Source organism: Oryctolagus cuniculus, chromosome 4, assembly GCF_051225735.1.
Source record: "Oryctolagus cuniculus isolate XC-2025 breed Fujian yellow rabbit chromosome 4, ASM5122573v1, whole genome shotgun sequence".
Lineage (NCBI taxonomy): Eukaryota > Metazoa > Chordata > Mammalia > Lagomorpha > Leporidae > Oryctolagus > Oryctolagus cuniculus.
Genome location: NC_142870.1, coordinates 125,011,983 through 125,027,854, shown reverse-complemented (window position 1 = coordinate 125,027,854; position 15,872 = coordinate 125,011,983). Strand labels below are relative to the sequence as shown.

The 15,872-nt window shown below is 41.6% G+C and overlaps 1 pseudogene; it reads left to right on the top strand.

Moving 5' to 3' along the window:
- The window catches only part of LOC127482812 (vomeronasal type-2 receptor 1-like), a 34,600-nt pseudogene extending 19,552 nt beyond the window's left edge, over nt 1-15,048 (top strand).
- Nucleotides 15,049-15,872: the final 824 nt, after the last annotated feature.

The following is a 15,872-nucleotide window of genomic DNA, read 5'->3' as shown; positions in this document are numbered from 1 at the left end:
TGCTCTACTAAAAATTGATAGAAAATAGTAAAAAGTGGAGTAATAGTTTTATATTTTAATAATATCTCTTTATAGTAAGTTGAAGAAAAATTTTGTAGTTGAAAAAAATCTTCAAAAGTTTACTTATGCCAGGATTTTGTGTCAGGTGTAAGAGAGAACATGATCAACTAAAGAGAAATGAAATATTCATGGTGATGGCTCTCCTTCATTTTATAAATAACCCATATGTGCTCTGGTGTCCTACAGTGGTCTGATTTTCATTATTTCTGTTTCATATCTCTATAAGAAACTTTTGATATAAGAAGAATACAAAATAAATAATAATATTTGTAGTGTATTTCTAACTGTTCCCACAAAGCTCTAAAACTAAAATACTCGGTAAGTCCAAATTTTAAAAAATTACTGCATTACACCTGAAAATAAATTACACTGTGACAGTTTATTGTTCTGAAAAGTAAAAATAACAGGTAAAATAACATGTAGCAACCTTCTATGTTGATTCTTACAGGTACATGGAACTTAATCAGTAATTAGGGCTTGTTCAAAGAAAACCCCCAGAAGGGTTGTAACCATGCTCATATAGTTCTGCACATAGCCTTCTAACTACACTCCTTACATTCAGGTTAATCCTGGTCCAGGCCTTGGCTTAGCTCTTCTACTGTGAAATTGACACCTCCAGGTATTATTGCACAGTTCAAGATAGGTGTTGTTGGGCCCAGCACCATGGCGCAGTAAGTTAATCCTTTGCCTGTGGTGCTGGCATCATATATGGGTGACGGTTCAAGTCTCGGCAGCTCCTCTTCCAACCCAGCTCTCTGCTGTGGCCTGGGTTGGAAGAAGGCCCAAGTTCTTAGTCCCCTGTACTCACATGGGAGTCTGGAAAGAAGCACCTATCTCCTGGCTTCAGATAGGTGCACCTCTTGCTGTTGCAGCCATTTGGGGAGTGAGCCAATGGACAGAAGACCTTTCTCTCTATCTCTCCACCTTTCACTGTCTGTAACTCTACCTCTCAAATAAATATATATATATTTTAAAAAAGTATCAAAATAATAAATAAAATCTTTAAAAAAGTATAAAAATAATATGCAATAGATATATGTGATTCTTTACAAGAAAAAAGTCAATAAACTGTCCAAATATAAAATCTGATTTTAAGAAAGTATGATAGAAAGTCTTACTGTAATTGTTTGATCTAAAGACCAGACTAGTGAAGATTTCCTAGATGTGGAAAACTCAGGGACAAATACAGGAAGAGATGATTTTTTTAGGAGTATTTCATATGTCTACATGGTAGATATAAAACATTTGACAAATTATTTATTTACTTTTATTTTATTTGAAAGCAAAGGGAAGAAGAGACAGAGTGAAATTCCATTTGCTGTCTCATTCTCCAAATGCCCACAACAGCTGGACTGTACCAGGCCAACGCCAGGACTTGGAACCCAATCTGGATCTCTCATGTGAGTGGCAGGGACTGGAGTAATGGAGCCATCAATTGCCACCTACCAGGGTGTGCATTAGCAAGCTGGATCTGAAGTGGCAAGTACTCAAACCAAGCAATGACGTAACTGTTGTAGCAAACACCCACACATTAGAAATTTATTTTTCTTATCTCTGTATTAAAATTGCAGCTATATTTATATCACAAATTTGCTTCACATGTGATTCCATACAAATTTATTTAGCATCTATTATGAATCCAACTCTGGGTTAAGCACTGCCAAAATACAGCTGCCCTCAAAGTGCTTACAATTCGATTACTTAATTACAGCGTAAATATGTATTGAGCACAACATCATATATGCATGGGAACTGGGGATATACATCAGTGTACAAACAGGGCAAATTCCTGTCTAACAGAGCTAACATTTCAGAGGGAGGTATAGGGAACAAATGAGAAAAATTCATAAATTACACAGTATCCCAAAAGCTGATCTAGTGTTAGGGAGAAAGAACAGTGGGCACTGAGATAGGGAGTTCTTGGGGGCAGTGTAGTAGTCTATTTCACACAGTGTGGTCAGGGAAGGCCTCACTGAGGTGGCTTTTGAACGAATACTCAAAAGAAAGCCGACACAAGCATAATCTAGGAGAAGAACATTCTAGGCAGAGGGAACAGCAGCTTCTACACTCTGGGACACAGGCATGCTTGGCATTTTTGGGGAAAAGTAAAGAGATCAATCAATGTCACTGGAGAAAGAGCAAGAGGGAGAGTATGCAAGCAGATGAGAGACTGAAATTGGCTAGCTTTGTTAAAAATTTTACTGTTACTGCTGAGGGTCTTTGCTGTCTATTCAGAGTAGAATTTGGAATATCAGCTCAAATAAAACAGGTGACATGGTAAGGCTTTTAGCATTTATACAGTGAGAGAAATACACAGGAAAGTGAGGACTTTCTTTGAGTTTAAATATTCATTCTGTGCCATGTTGCAAATAGACCAAGTCTGTGGGGGCAGAGGTCCAGAGTAGAATCAGAGCAACTTTTACAATACTAAAAGATTATTCAAAAATGATAATGGTAGCTGGGATAAGATAGATAAGAGGAAGTTGGTGAGAAGCATTTTGACTGTAGATAACTTAGAGCTAGATACAATGGATTTGCTGCCACATTGTCTGGATGCATCCTGCATCACTTAGAGGACAGTATAGCAGTGAATTAAGTCATGAGTCTGGTGGTTGGTGAGAAGATGGGCCTGAGTGATGGAGAGAATACCTACAGGCAGGTTACAGAATATAAGACTGGAGATGAGAACAGTAGTGTTGATAACTGAAATGGGGGACTTGGAAGGGGGAGCAGTGCTCAGGGAGTGGTTTCAGACATGTTGAATTTGAAATGTTGGCAGAATCTCAAAGTAGGGACTGTTGGAAGTTTAGAATATGGACTTTGATACAGGTCAAGTAGAAAAGGCTGGTGTTAGAGATCAAGAGATTTGGGAATTATTTTTCAGAGATGCAGGTTGAAGATGAGAGAATGAATAACCTGTCTTTACCTCAAGAGATAATAGCAGAGGATTGAGGCAAAAGCCCAGGAAGATGCCTACAATAATGAGGAAGGTAAAAGAAATAGAACTAATGGAAAAGGAGCCAGTGGAGGCCAAGGAAGCTTACATTTCAGATTTATATATTTACTTTTTTTTTTTTTAGATTTAAAATCAAGACTTACTAGAGTCAGAGACCTCCAGCCAGAGTGGCATAGAGGAGGGCTCCTGAGAGAGGAAAAACCAGAAGGGGCCTGATGTACTGGGGTTTTTAAGCACAATTTTGAAAACAACAACAACAACAACAACAATAACTTGACAATCAGATTAACATTCAGTTACATGTCAGGGACAAATTCCATCAAAAGACATGATTTGCAACACTTTATCCTGATGGATTGCTCCTGGGTAAACAAAAGAGCCATCACAAGAGTGGGATACCTAATTTGTTTTACAGTAAATCGGGAGCTCAGAGGGTGGAGTCACCACTCCCTTGAATTCTCATGATAAGATTGGAAGCTCCCAAGGAGTGGGCAGGCAGGCACTACTGATCTTGCTAAGGAAAAGTTTTGATGGAACATCTTCTATCCTCAATTTCCAGACTGTCTATTAACCATTTGACTCCTCACATTGCCCCCCTCCAGAAGAATGGTCCCTAACTTCTGTTAGGGGGATTGGGTGATGATCGCCTGGCTGCTTCATGCTGAAAAGGAGCATTGTTGGGAATGGGAGTCAGGACAGGGTTCCAGCAGGAGGTGTCTTCTCAGGAGGAGCTGGCTTATCCAGAGTGATGGCAGGGCTAGCTTGCAGAAAGTGTTTCCATCTGAGTTTTCAGGTGCAGGGCTATCTAGAATTTCACTGTTTCAAGTGTTGGGGAAACAAATCTAAAAAGCAGCTTAAACTCCCAGGGTCTAAAGCAAAGGACAGAGTCATTATTAGAGGATCTAAGAAAGGTGCTGTCTAAACCACCAGCAAGTTTTCCCATTGAGAGTCAAGTGGAAACTGACAGAAATGGCTTTCTAATAATCAGGTTGGCTTTAAGGCCTTGCCAGTTATGAGGCTCAGACACATGTATCTCTTCACATGGGGTACCTTATAATGGAAGAGTGAATGAACCTCCTTAGGCAATGTACTGTGTTGACTTCCATTACCTTGCTTGCCTGGGAGGAGAGCTGGCTGGAAGAAAAGGTAGGTAGCATATCCAAAAGGAAAATGGTTTTAGTTAATTTTCAGTTCTCCCTGCAATGTTGCTGACTCTTCTTGGCCATGCCCTCAACAGCAGTGGTTGCATCAGAAGTTGGGCTGAAAGAAGGGCTTTTGAACTTAGAGTCAACAAGGTCTGTGGCTCTAACCTGGGAGTGCTTCAACTCCTGGGCAGTTCTGTTTCCAATGACTCAACTCTTGGCTGGCATAACTGCTAGGTCTCTTCCTAAGCTGACTTCTGCTGAAGCCCTGGCTTTCCACATCGAAAACCAATGCAAGGTCTGGCGCTGTGACATAATGCTTAGAGCCACTGCCCTCAGTTGCTCCACTTCTGACCAGTTTTCTGCTATGGTCTGGGAAAGCAGTAGAGATGGCCAAAGTTCTTGTGCCCCTGCACCTGCATGGGAGACCTGGAAGATGATCTTGGCTGCTGGCTTTGGATTGGCACAACTCCAGCTGTGGCAGCCAACTGGGGAGTGAATCAGCAGATAGGAGGCTGTCTCTCCTTCTCTCTCTCTCTCTCTGCCTCTCCTTCCCTCTCTGTGTAACTCTGACTTTCAAGTTAATAAATCAACCTCAAAAAAAAAAAAAAAAAGAAAGAAAGCTAATGCAGTGGACTGTTATGTCTCCTTGATGGCAGATCACTGTATAGAGCAGCCACTATTTGGCCTGGTAGCTTCTGCTGCCTAGCTTCCTCTTCCTCCTGTTTTTTTTTTTTTTTTTCCAAGCAGACCAGAGGAAACCTCTAAGAGGATGCAAGCAAATGGATTCTCAAGTCCTATTTCTAAACTTTGGTGGCTTAAAGTAGAAGTCTATAGTCACAGGCATGTTCTGATAGTGGTTTTTCTGTGAGATAGGGTAGACAAAGCTCATGAGGAAAGTTATGTTCTCACTTTAACATTAAACATGATGACCATTTTAAATATAAAATTTGAAGTCATTCATAAAACTTTCTCTCCCTTCCTTTGGTCTGAAAGGGAGGTTTTGCCTGTTACTGTGCCCATGGCAAAGTAAATCTAGCTGTGAAATAATAATTTAAGCTCTCATTTGGGCTATGCTACTATTACAGAAAAATGTTAGGCATCCCTTTTAAAAGGTCTAAAGATCCAACTGTACATCCTGGAGAGTCTTTCAGAATAGAAATAATTTCCCATCTTGAAGAGAAAAGAGAAATGAGGGAATACTTCAGTCTTCCCCAAATTGCTTATTGAGAATAACAATATCAAATGAAAACTTAACAAAGAATTTTAACTGTTCACTGACAACGTTGAAAGACATTTACCAAAATGTCCAATGCCTTCTATAAATTTCAAGGGTACATGTATTTGGAAACATCACTTAAATATGTAATGCAAGTGTAACTTGTTTGAATAGCAAACCCAAGTACAAACACGTCAACAAATTTAAAACACCTGGTGGGACCAGTGCTGTGGTGCAGCACGTTAAAGCCCTGGCCTGAAGCACTGGCATCCCACATGGGAGCTGGTTCAGGTCCTGGCTGCTCCTCTTCCAATCCAGCTCTCTGCTATGGCCTGGGAAAGCAGAGGAAGATGGCCCAAGTCCTTGGTCCCCTGTGCCCACGTGGGAGAACCAGACGAAGCTCCTGTCTGTTGGCTAAGGATCAGCTCAGTTCCGACTGTTCCTGCTATCTGGGGAGTGAACCCGCAGATGGAAGGCCTCTTTCTCTCTCTCTCTCTCTCTCTCTCTCTAACTCTGCCTTTCAAATAAATAAATATTTTTAAAAATAAAATATTTGGCAAAGAAATTTAGGTCCCAAAAACCAAAAAAGTTGTATTTGATTAACTAAGCAATTTTAATTTATTAGGAATATTTTATCTATAAACCAATTAAAGCAGAGCTATTAATAAATTTTCCCATATTTACATACAATATGTACTCACATATAATATAACCTATAAGATAGAACTATAGAACTTTCAGTAGTAGTTTTTTAAAATCTTTTTTTTTAAATTACCATCAGTTGATTAGAATTTCTGCTCTTAGTAATCTGAATTAATCTTACTTTTTCTAGGTTGGAACCTGTAGTACATTATTGCCTTTATCTTCTTACAGAACTGTCCCAAAATATTGAATACATAAAATCAGGGGAAAAAGAAGTCCTTTTGAACCTAAATGGGAACATTTTACCACAGAACCACAATGTTTTAACTTCATGAGCAGTACATCTGATTTTTAATTGTTGAAGAACACAACATTGTGGGTAACAAAAGACTCTAAATATCCAAGTTTAAAGTTATAAACTCATTAACAAATAAGAATAGGCACTTGTTTACTGCACATATTTTTGAAATCACCTCTATGATTTTTTTTAAACTTTTATTTAATGAATATAAATTTCCAAAGTACAGCTTATGGATTACAATGGCTTCCCCCCCATAACGTCCCTCCCACCCGCAACCCTCCCCTTTCCCACTCCCTCTCCCCTTCCATTCACATCAAGATTCATTTTCGATTCTCTTTATATACAGAAGATCAGTTTAGCATACATTAAGTAAAGATTTCAACAGTTTGCTCCCACACAGAAACACAAAGTGAAAAATACGGTTTGAGTACTAGTGATAGCATTAAATCTCAATGTACAGCACACTAAGGACAAAGATCCTACATGAGGAGTAAGTGCACAGTGACTCCTGTTGTTGACTTAACAAATTGACACTCTTGTTTATGGCCTCAGTAATCACCCTAGGCTCTTGTCATGAGCTGCCAAGGCTATGGAAGCCCCCTGAGTTCACCGACTCTGATCATATTTAGACAAGGCCATGGTCAAAGTGGAAGTTCTCTCCTCCCTTCAGAGAAAGGTACCTCCTTCTTTGATGATCCGTTCTTTCCACTGGGATCTCACTCACGGAGATCTTTCATTTAGGTTTTTTTTTTTTTTCCCCCCCAGAGTGTCTTGGCTTTCCATGCCTGAAATACTCTCATGGGCATTTCAGCTGGATCTGCATGCCTTAAGGGCTGATTCTGAGGCCAGAGTGCTGTTTAGGACATCTGCCATTCTATGGGTCTGCTGTGTATCTCACTTCCCATGTTGGATCATTCTCTCCCTTTTTTATTCTATCAGTTAGTATTAGCAGACACTAGTCTTGTTTATGTGCTCCCTTTGGTTCTTAGTCCTATCATTAGGATCAGTTGTGAATAGAAATTGATCACTGGGACTAGTGAGATGGCATTGATACATGCCACCTTGATGGGATTGAATTGGAATCCCCTGGTATATTTCTAATTCTACCGTTTGAGGTAAGTCAGCTTGAGCATGTCCCTAATTGCACATCTCTTCCCTCTCTTATTCTCATGCTTATATTTAACAGCAATCACTTTTCAGTTAAGTTTCAGCACTTAAGAAGAATTGTGTATTGATTACATTATTCAACCAAAAGTATTAAGTAGAACAAACAAAAAAATACTAAGAGGGATAACATATTAAGTTGCTCATCAACAGTCAGGGTGAGGGCTGATCAAGTCACCGTTTCTCATAGTGTTCATTTCACTTTAACAGGTTTCCTTTTTGGTGCTCAGTTAGTTGTCTCCTATCAAGGAGAACAAGTGGTATTTGTCCCTTTGGGATTGGCTTATTTCACTCAGCATAATGTTTTCCAAATTCCTGACAGGGATCACTTTTCAGTTAAAATTTAAACACCTAAGAATAATTGTGTGTTAATTACAGAGTTCAACCTATGGTACTAGAACAACAACAACAAAAAATACTAAAATGGATAAAGTATTAGATTGTACATCCCTTTAGGCCTCTGCACCATTCTCATTAAGATAACCATCATGTTTGATATTAGCTGATCTCTACAAGATGAGAGACCTATCCTTTTATATTTCCTGGGGCCTAACTGGAAATATCAAAGTCCAAAGAATTTGAAGTTCGATTTTTTGAATGCCTCTCACAAATGCTAAGAAGGCTTAAAATACCTGGTAGAAACAGGATCCGTTAACATTATGACATAATGTAGATAATACAAAGATTTTTTTAAAATCTTTTATTTATTTTAATTTTAATTTTTTATTTTTTTGACAGGCAGAGTGGACAGTGAGAGAGAGAGAGAGAGAGAAAGGTCTTCCTTTCCCATTGGTTCACCCTCCAATGGCCGCCGCGGTCGGCGTCTGTGGCTGGCACACCATGCTGATCTGATGGCAGGAGCCAGGTGCTTATCCTGGTCTCCCATGGGGTACAGGGCCCAAGCACTTGGGCCATCCTCCACTGCACTCCCTGGCCACAGCAGAGAGCTGGCCTGGAAGAGGGGTAACCTGGACAGAATCCAGTGCCCCGACCGGGACTAGAACCCAGTGTGCCAGCACCACACGGTGGAGGATTAGCTTAGTGAGCTGCAGCGCCGACCTGATAATATAAAGATTTGATCATTGTAACAAAGTGATTACTCATATGCTTTAGAATAAATATATATTCAAACAAACCATAATTCTTAATAAAAAAAAACCCTCAGCTGTTTTGAAACAATTAGAACCTAACAGAGACATTAAGAGAACACAATAGATTACGTCAATAAACAAAAAATCTGTGTCTCCTCAGTCACCCCAAAAATTGTAAATAAAATCTTAAATATAAGAATCAGCACATGGAAGCATCCCATAACTTGGAACAATTTTAACAGAGTCAGAACTAGGGAAGAGAAATAGATTCCTGCAGTGGATTAGAAAACTGACAGAGTTACCGATTAAACAAAAGCTATTAAAATGCGACACTGCAATTTTTAAACAGATTTTTAAGACTATTTAAAAAATATTTACTAACATATGTACCTCATTGCTTTAACAGATATCGGATTCTAATTTTATGTAAAAATTTCTAAAGGCAACATTTTCTATATAAGATATTTCATCAATTTCAATGTTAGTTAATTTCAAGTGATGTTGAACTATTTTCATATGAACAATTTATGAAAACACGTTAGGAAACCCAAATAGGTTTTCCATAGACTATAAGGTGTTAAGAGTACCAAAGTTTACATGTAGATACATTTATCTCATTTGCTTTACCCAATTTGTACTTAGCAGTTATACCTAGATGACTGAAAATGGTGATATTATATTGTATCTCTATGTGAACTAAGGTCAAAGTTAAATTATGTGGAATTCTCCTTTTTATAAAACTCTAGCTATAAATTAATGATATTAAACCAGAGATTGCAAAATCCACCTTAGGGGGGCTATAAAAAGCACTGATCACCCATGGCTATTTAGAAACCTGTTAAATGAAGTTTCAAAACAAATTTGGCAAGTTACAAAGCAATCCTTTTTTTTTTTTTTTTTTTTTTTGACAGGCAGAGTGGACAGTGAGAGAGAGAGACAGAGAGAAAGGTCTTCCTTTGCCGTTGGTTCACCCTCCAATGGCCGCCGCGGCCGGCGCGCTGCGGCCGGCGATGGCAGGAGCCAGGAGCCAGGTGCTTTTCCTGGTCTCCCATGGGGTGCAGGGCCCAAGCACTTGGGCCATCCTCCACTGCACTCCCTGGCCACAGCAGAGGGCTGGCCTGGAAGAGGGGCAACCGGGACAGAATCCGGCGCCCCGACCGGGACTAGAACCCGGTGTGCCGGCGCCGCAAGGCGGAGGATTAGCCTAGTGAGCCGCGGCGCCGGCCTCAAAGCAATCCTTTTTTGAAGGCAGTGATCTTCCTAGATTCAAGAGAGAGAAATTTCTTTAATCCCAATGTTCAGTTACAGTTGAACCACGTTCTCATGCAAGAGATTGTTATTTACAAAGGCATCTTTTTAGTTTCTGATTGAATCTGAGTCTAGTTTTCCACTGGAGATTGTTCACCATTATGTCAGGTTTAATGGGAGAGGGCATCCATCAGAGCAGATGCACACCCATCCAGAGGATCTGATAGGTGATAGAATAAAGGGCAATGACCTATAAGGAAGCTCTCGTAAGAGCCCACGAAGGGGCAAGCTGGAAGGGAAAAAACTGAGGGCCAACACAGAGACCATAATCTTGCACCTCAAACCAAAAGCCAACACTGGAAGTGTCTAATCATTGGGCTGTCAGTCAAACCAGCCTCATGCATGAGGAATCAGGTTGGGAGATGTCTCAAGTCCAAGACTTCATCATCTGGATAAACCATATATATTCAATAGCATCTGAAGTTGTTGGGCCTAGATTCATGCCTAGAAACCCCCAGGCAAAATTAAAACAATGGGTGCAATGGTCATCTGATAAAATTTCTCCCCCATCGGGATTAAGGCCTCAATAAGATTCAAATGCTATGAGAGCGGTGCCCTGGTGGCTCACTAAGTAGACCCAAGAACCCTGTAACACTCTGGAAAAGAAGTCATTGCCTACTGGAGCACATGCAGGGAAATAGAGGCAAGAGGCCAGTTAGGAGACAAGGTTCTGAGAGGGGAGTCAGAGTTAGAGGGCTGGCAGAGGCAGAGAGAGAGAGGGAGAGGTAAGAGAGAGAGAGAGAAAGAGACAGCGAGAGGAAGATCGTCCATTTGCTGGTTCACTCCCAGAGTTAGGCTAATCCGAAGCATGGAGCCAGGAGTTTCTTCCGGGTCTCCCATGTGGGTGCAGGAGCCCAAGGACTCGGACCATCTTCTGTTGTTTTCCCAGGCCATAAGCAGAGAGCTGGATCACAAGTGGAGCAGCCAGGACTTGAACCAGCACCATATGGGATGCCGGCACTACAGGCAGCGACTTTATCTTTTATACCACAGCACCAGCCCCAAAGCTTACATTTCAGCGAGGCATTGATCAAGGGCACCAGATACTGAAGTGAGATGAAGGAGGATGGAGCTAGACAAAATGCCGTTAGATAGGGCAAGAAGAGTCTTAGGTGGTGGGTCAGAAGCTAGAGCAGAGAGGTTGAAAAGCACAGGGATACTGAGAAATGAAACAGAAAGGCATCAGCCCATTGTTCACAGTGATTTTGAGAGAAAAGTATATGGAGAACTCCTTCCAGAAGACTGGGTGGAGAGAGGACATTTGATTCATTCTGTGGTGATGATATCATTACCTTTCAGAATGTGAGAACAGTTGACTGTCACCTCTTCCTGTAATAGCTATTCCTCAAAATGTATTTAAAATATGTTTTTATAACCATATATAAAATGTCTCAGGCCTAACCATATGTATACATACTTCTGAAATGCTATATATGTAACCTAGCTCAGAGATTGCTAATATTATGTATACTATTTAATTTAGATTTACCCTTTAAACTCGACCTGAAAATGCTCATTTTCAAAAATCAATATAAATATGAATATTCCCTTCCCCTTGGAGTTTTTATTACTGGAAATACACTTTATCTCCCCTTTAAGTGCGGAACTTTTCCAGTAGATTAAGATGTAAACAGATTCACAAAGCAGACATTTAATCTGGGTTGAAGGTGCACATTCACTTAGACTATAAGGGAAGGCAGTTCTGTGTTTGCTGCTGAGGTAGTGCTACAGAGAGAAAGGGAGAGATGCACACAGAGAGAGGTCGTCCATCTGCTGGTTCATTCCCCAAATGGCTGCAACAGTCAGGGCTGGGCATATCGAAATTCAGGAGACTAGAAGTTCACCTGGGTCTGCCATGTGGGTGCAAGGGACCAAGTACTTGGGCCATCTTCCGCTGCTTTTCCAGGTACATTAAGAGGGAGCTGGATTAGAAGTGGAGCAGCTGGGACTCGAACTAACACCCACTGGGGATGCCGATGCTGCAGCAGTGGTTTAACCTAGGTTACAGGTTCCCCAGAAGCAGGAACAGACTTGTCAAATCGTCCCAGCTGCAGAGTCCCACAGGCACATAGCCTGGTTTGGATCTGCAAGGTTTGAAAGAGGTAGTTTTGGGGCTTGTGTTGTGCTGAAGCAGGTTAAGCCGCTGGCTGCAACAGAAGCATATGGAATTGCTTGTTGAAGCCCTGGCTGCTCGGCTTCTGATCCAGCTCCCTGCTAATTCGCCTGGGAAGGCAGCAGAAGATGGCACAAGTATCTGGGTCCCTGCCACCCATGTGGAAGGCCTGGATTGCTTTTCGGTTCCTGGTTTCAGCTTGGTGCAGCCATGGTCATTGCAAGCCTTGGGGTCAGTGAACCAGTAAATAGAAGAGTGTTTCTTTCTCTCTGTAACTGCATTGCAAATAAATACACAAATTTTTAAAAAGAGAAAGAGCTGGTTTTACATTTCTAGAATCAACCACAAGATGGTCCTTTAGAAAAATTCCTCTCTAGACTGTATATTCTCTTTGTCTCTTGTTTTACCCAGATGTCCTGTGCCTCTCAGATATGCACCAAGTTTCCATGGAGATCTGAAGGGGAACTTTCTCAGCCTTGGGAGTGGCAGACACGTAGTGCTTGCTTACATTTGTTGAATTTGTCTTTGCTAGATTCCCCATTCAGTGTGTACTGATCTATGTCCTCCTGGGACCCGGAAGGAGATTCGTCACGGGGAACCGACTTGCTGCTTTGAGTGCATTCCATGTGCTGATGGACATGTGTCACGGACGGCAGGTAGAGATGGTTGATCTTTTCTCCTACATGAGGAGTAAGTGCACAGTGACTCCTGTTGTTGACTTTACCAATTGACACTCCTGTCTATGGCATCAGTAATCTCCCTATGCTCCAGTCATGAGTTTCCAAGGCTATGGAAGCCCTCTGAGTTCTCCGACTCTTATCTTGTTTAGACAAGGTCATAGTCAAAGTGGAAGTTCTCTCCTCCCTTCAGAGAAAGGTTCCTCCTTCTTTGATGGCCCTGTTCTTTCCATTGGGATCTCACTCGCAGACATCTTTCATTTAGTTTTTTTTTTTTTTGCCTTTTTTGATTCTATCAGTTAGTATTAGCAGACACTAGTCTTGTTTGTGTGATCCCTTTGACTCTTTGACCTATCAGTGTGATCAATTGTGAACTGTATTTGATCACTTGTTCTAGTGAGATGGCATTGGTACATGCCACCTTGATGGGATTGTATTGGAATCCACTGGCATGTTTCTAACTCCACCATTTGGGGCAAGTCAGCTTGAGCATGTCCCAAATTGTACATCTCCTCCCTCTCGTATTCCCACTCTTATATTTAACAGGGATCACTTTTCAGTTAAAATTTAAACACCTAAGAATAATTGTGTGTTAATTACAGAGTTCAACCAATAGTACTAGAACCAAAAAAAATAATAAAATGGATAAAGTATTACAATGTACATCAAAGACAGAACAACCTTTGTCTTTCACAGAACATTAAAGGAACCCTATCCTAATGTCCCAAGAGCAGCCCTTAGATGACTTGTTTTTCTATACCAGTGTTCTGCCTTGGAGCCCCTGCAGAACAGCTAACTGCCTCAAACCTCTGCTGGTCCCTGGAGACGTGCTGGCTGCTTTTGTTTTCCTTCTGATCCTCGGTCCTTCTCTGCCTGTCCCTCACATCTGCGTCAGAGGGTGAGGAGCAGAGACACTGGGAAGGTTAAGCCAGAATGCTTTTCCATGGGGCTGAGCCTGTAAGCAAGGCTGAAAACACAGGTGTTTGAATCAGCCTCATCCGGGTCAGAACCCTCTTGATTGTTTCACACCAGTAGCTCTAATTGCCTTGTGTTTTCCCCCTCTGTCATGGATTGCTTTGGGTTTATGCAGGTACACACTTTCCTTTTCAAGTACATAGTTGGACTAAAAGATGCAAGTTCCTTGAAAAGGCTGCTGCAAGAAACAATGAAACTGACAATAAAGACTGAATTTCTGAACTTGAAAACAATTCTCCACGTGTGACATTACCTGCACTCTCTAAGTCCTTTTTATCACTCTCTCTTTAGAGACCTGATATATCCTCTGTAGGAATATGAGTCCTTGCTCTCTAGGCCCCTGAGTGCTCTGGGCTATTTGCAGCTGAAGGGAACAATTGATGTACTCACAGTGAGTTCTCTGTTCTCTGTTTAACAGGCCAAAGGGAATGTGAACAGTGTGGTGAAGACTACTGGTCCAATGCAGAGAAGAGTGAGTGTGTGCTCAAAGAGGTGGAATTCCTTGCTTATGATGAGGCCCTGGGCTTCACGCTGGTCATTCTGTCCATCTTTGGGGCCCTTGTAGTCCTGGCCGTCACGGTTGTATATGTGATCTACAGACATACTCCCCTGGTGAATGCCAATGGCCGCGAGCTGAGCTTTCTTATTCAGGTTTCTCTGACCATCACAGTGCTGTCATCCCTGCTTTTTATTGGCAAGCCATACAACTGGTCCTGCATGGCCTGTCAGGTCACTCTGGCACTGGGCTTTTCTCTTTGCCTAGCCTGTATTCTCGGGAAGACCATTTCACTATTTTTAGCCTACAAAATTTCCAAGTCCAAAACCCGACTTATATCCATACGTCCCCTTTATCGGAAAATCATCATACTAATCTCTGTTCTAGTTGAGGTTGGCATATGCACTGCTTACTTGGTGCTGGAACCCCCAAGGGTATACAAGAACATGGAATCTCAAAATATAAAGATCATATTTGAATGCAATGAGGGCTCTGTAGAATTCTTGTGCTCAATGTTTGGGGTTGATGTCTTCCTGGCCTTGCTCTGCTTCCTTACGACCTTTGTGGCTCGCCAGTTGCCAGATAATTACTATGAAGGAAAATGCATCACCTTTGGGATGCTTGTGTTTTTCATTGTCTGGATCTCTTTTGTCCCTGCTTACTTGAGCACCAAAGGAAGTTCAAAGTGGCTGTGGAAATATTTGCGATCTTGGCATCCAGCTACGGCTTGTTGGGCTGTCTATTTGCTCCCAAGTGCTTCATTATTTTGCTGAGGCCAAAGAGAAACACTGATGAAATTGTTGGTGGAAGGGTCCCCGCCATAGATAAGAGTATACAACTGACTTCAGCTTCTGTGAGCAGTGAGCTTAACAACACCACGGTGTCCGCTGTCGTGGCTGATTAAAGTTGAAGGGCATATGGCCTTCAAGGCTGCAATGGTGACATGTCCAACATACCCTTTCAAATTGTCCCTGTAGCAGTTGCCTGATACTCTGGGGTCGTGTTGACGATTGTGCTCTGGTGGTTTAGTCTTAGCATGGTGTTTGAATACTCATGTTGTATGATACACTTTGGTATGAATTACAATATTGCTTACTATTGAAGGATAAGCTATTTAATCCAAACATTTCAAAGTACTTTGGAAACAGAGGATGTGATAGGCACAAGTTCGAAAACTATAGCCACAAGTTAGAGAAAAACTTTGACTCGAGTAGGTTTTTGTGCTTATGAGTATCTGTTCTAGAAGTTTATACTCAAGTCACATAGTGGGGACCGAAAGAGATATTATGTCATCCATCTGATAGATCAGAAGTGCATTAGTATATATTTTTTTAATTTTTATTTGACAGGTAGAGTTATAGACAGTGAGAAAGAGATAGAGATAAAGGTCTTCTTTTTTCTGTTGGTTCACTCCCCTAATGACCGCTACGGCTGGCGCTGCACCAATCCGAAGCCAGGAACTGGGTGCTTCCTCTCGGTCTCCCATGCGGGTGCAGGGACCCATGCACTTGGGCCATCCTCCACTGCCTTCCCCGGGCCACAGCAGAGAGCTGGACTGGAAGAGGGGCAACTGGGACTAGTACTCGGCACCCCAACTGGGACTAGAACCCGGGGTGCCTGCACCGCAGGGGAGGATTAGCCAAGTGAGCCACGGCGCTGGCTGCATTAATATATTTGAGTGTAGAAATCTGAAAGGAGGAGAAAGAGTTCACCCTTCAAGAAAATCTA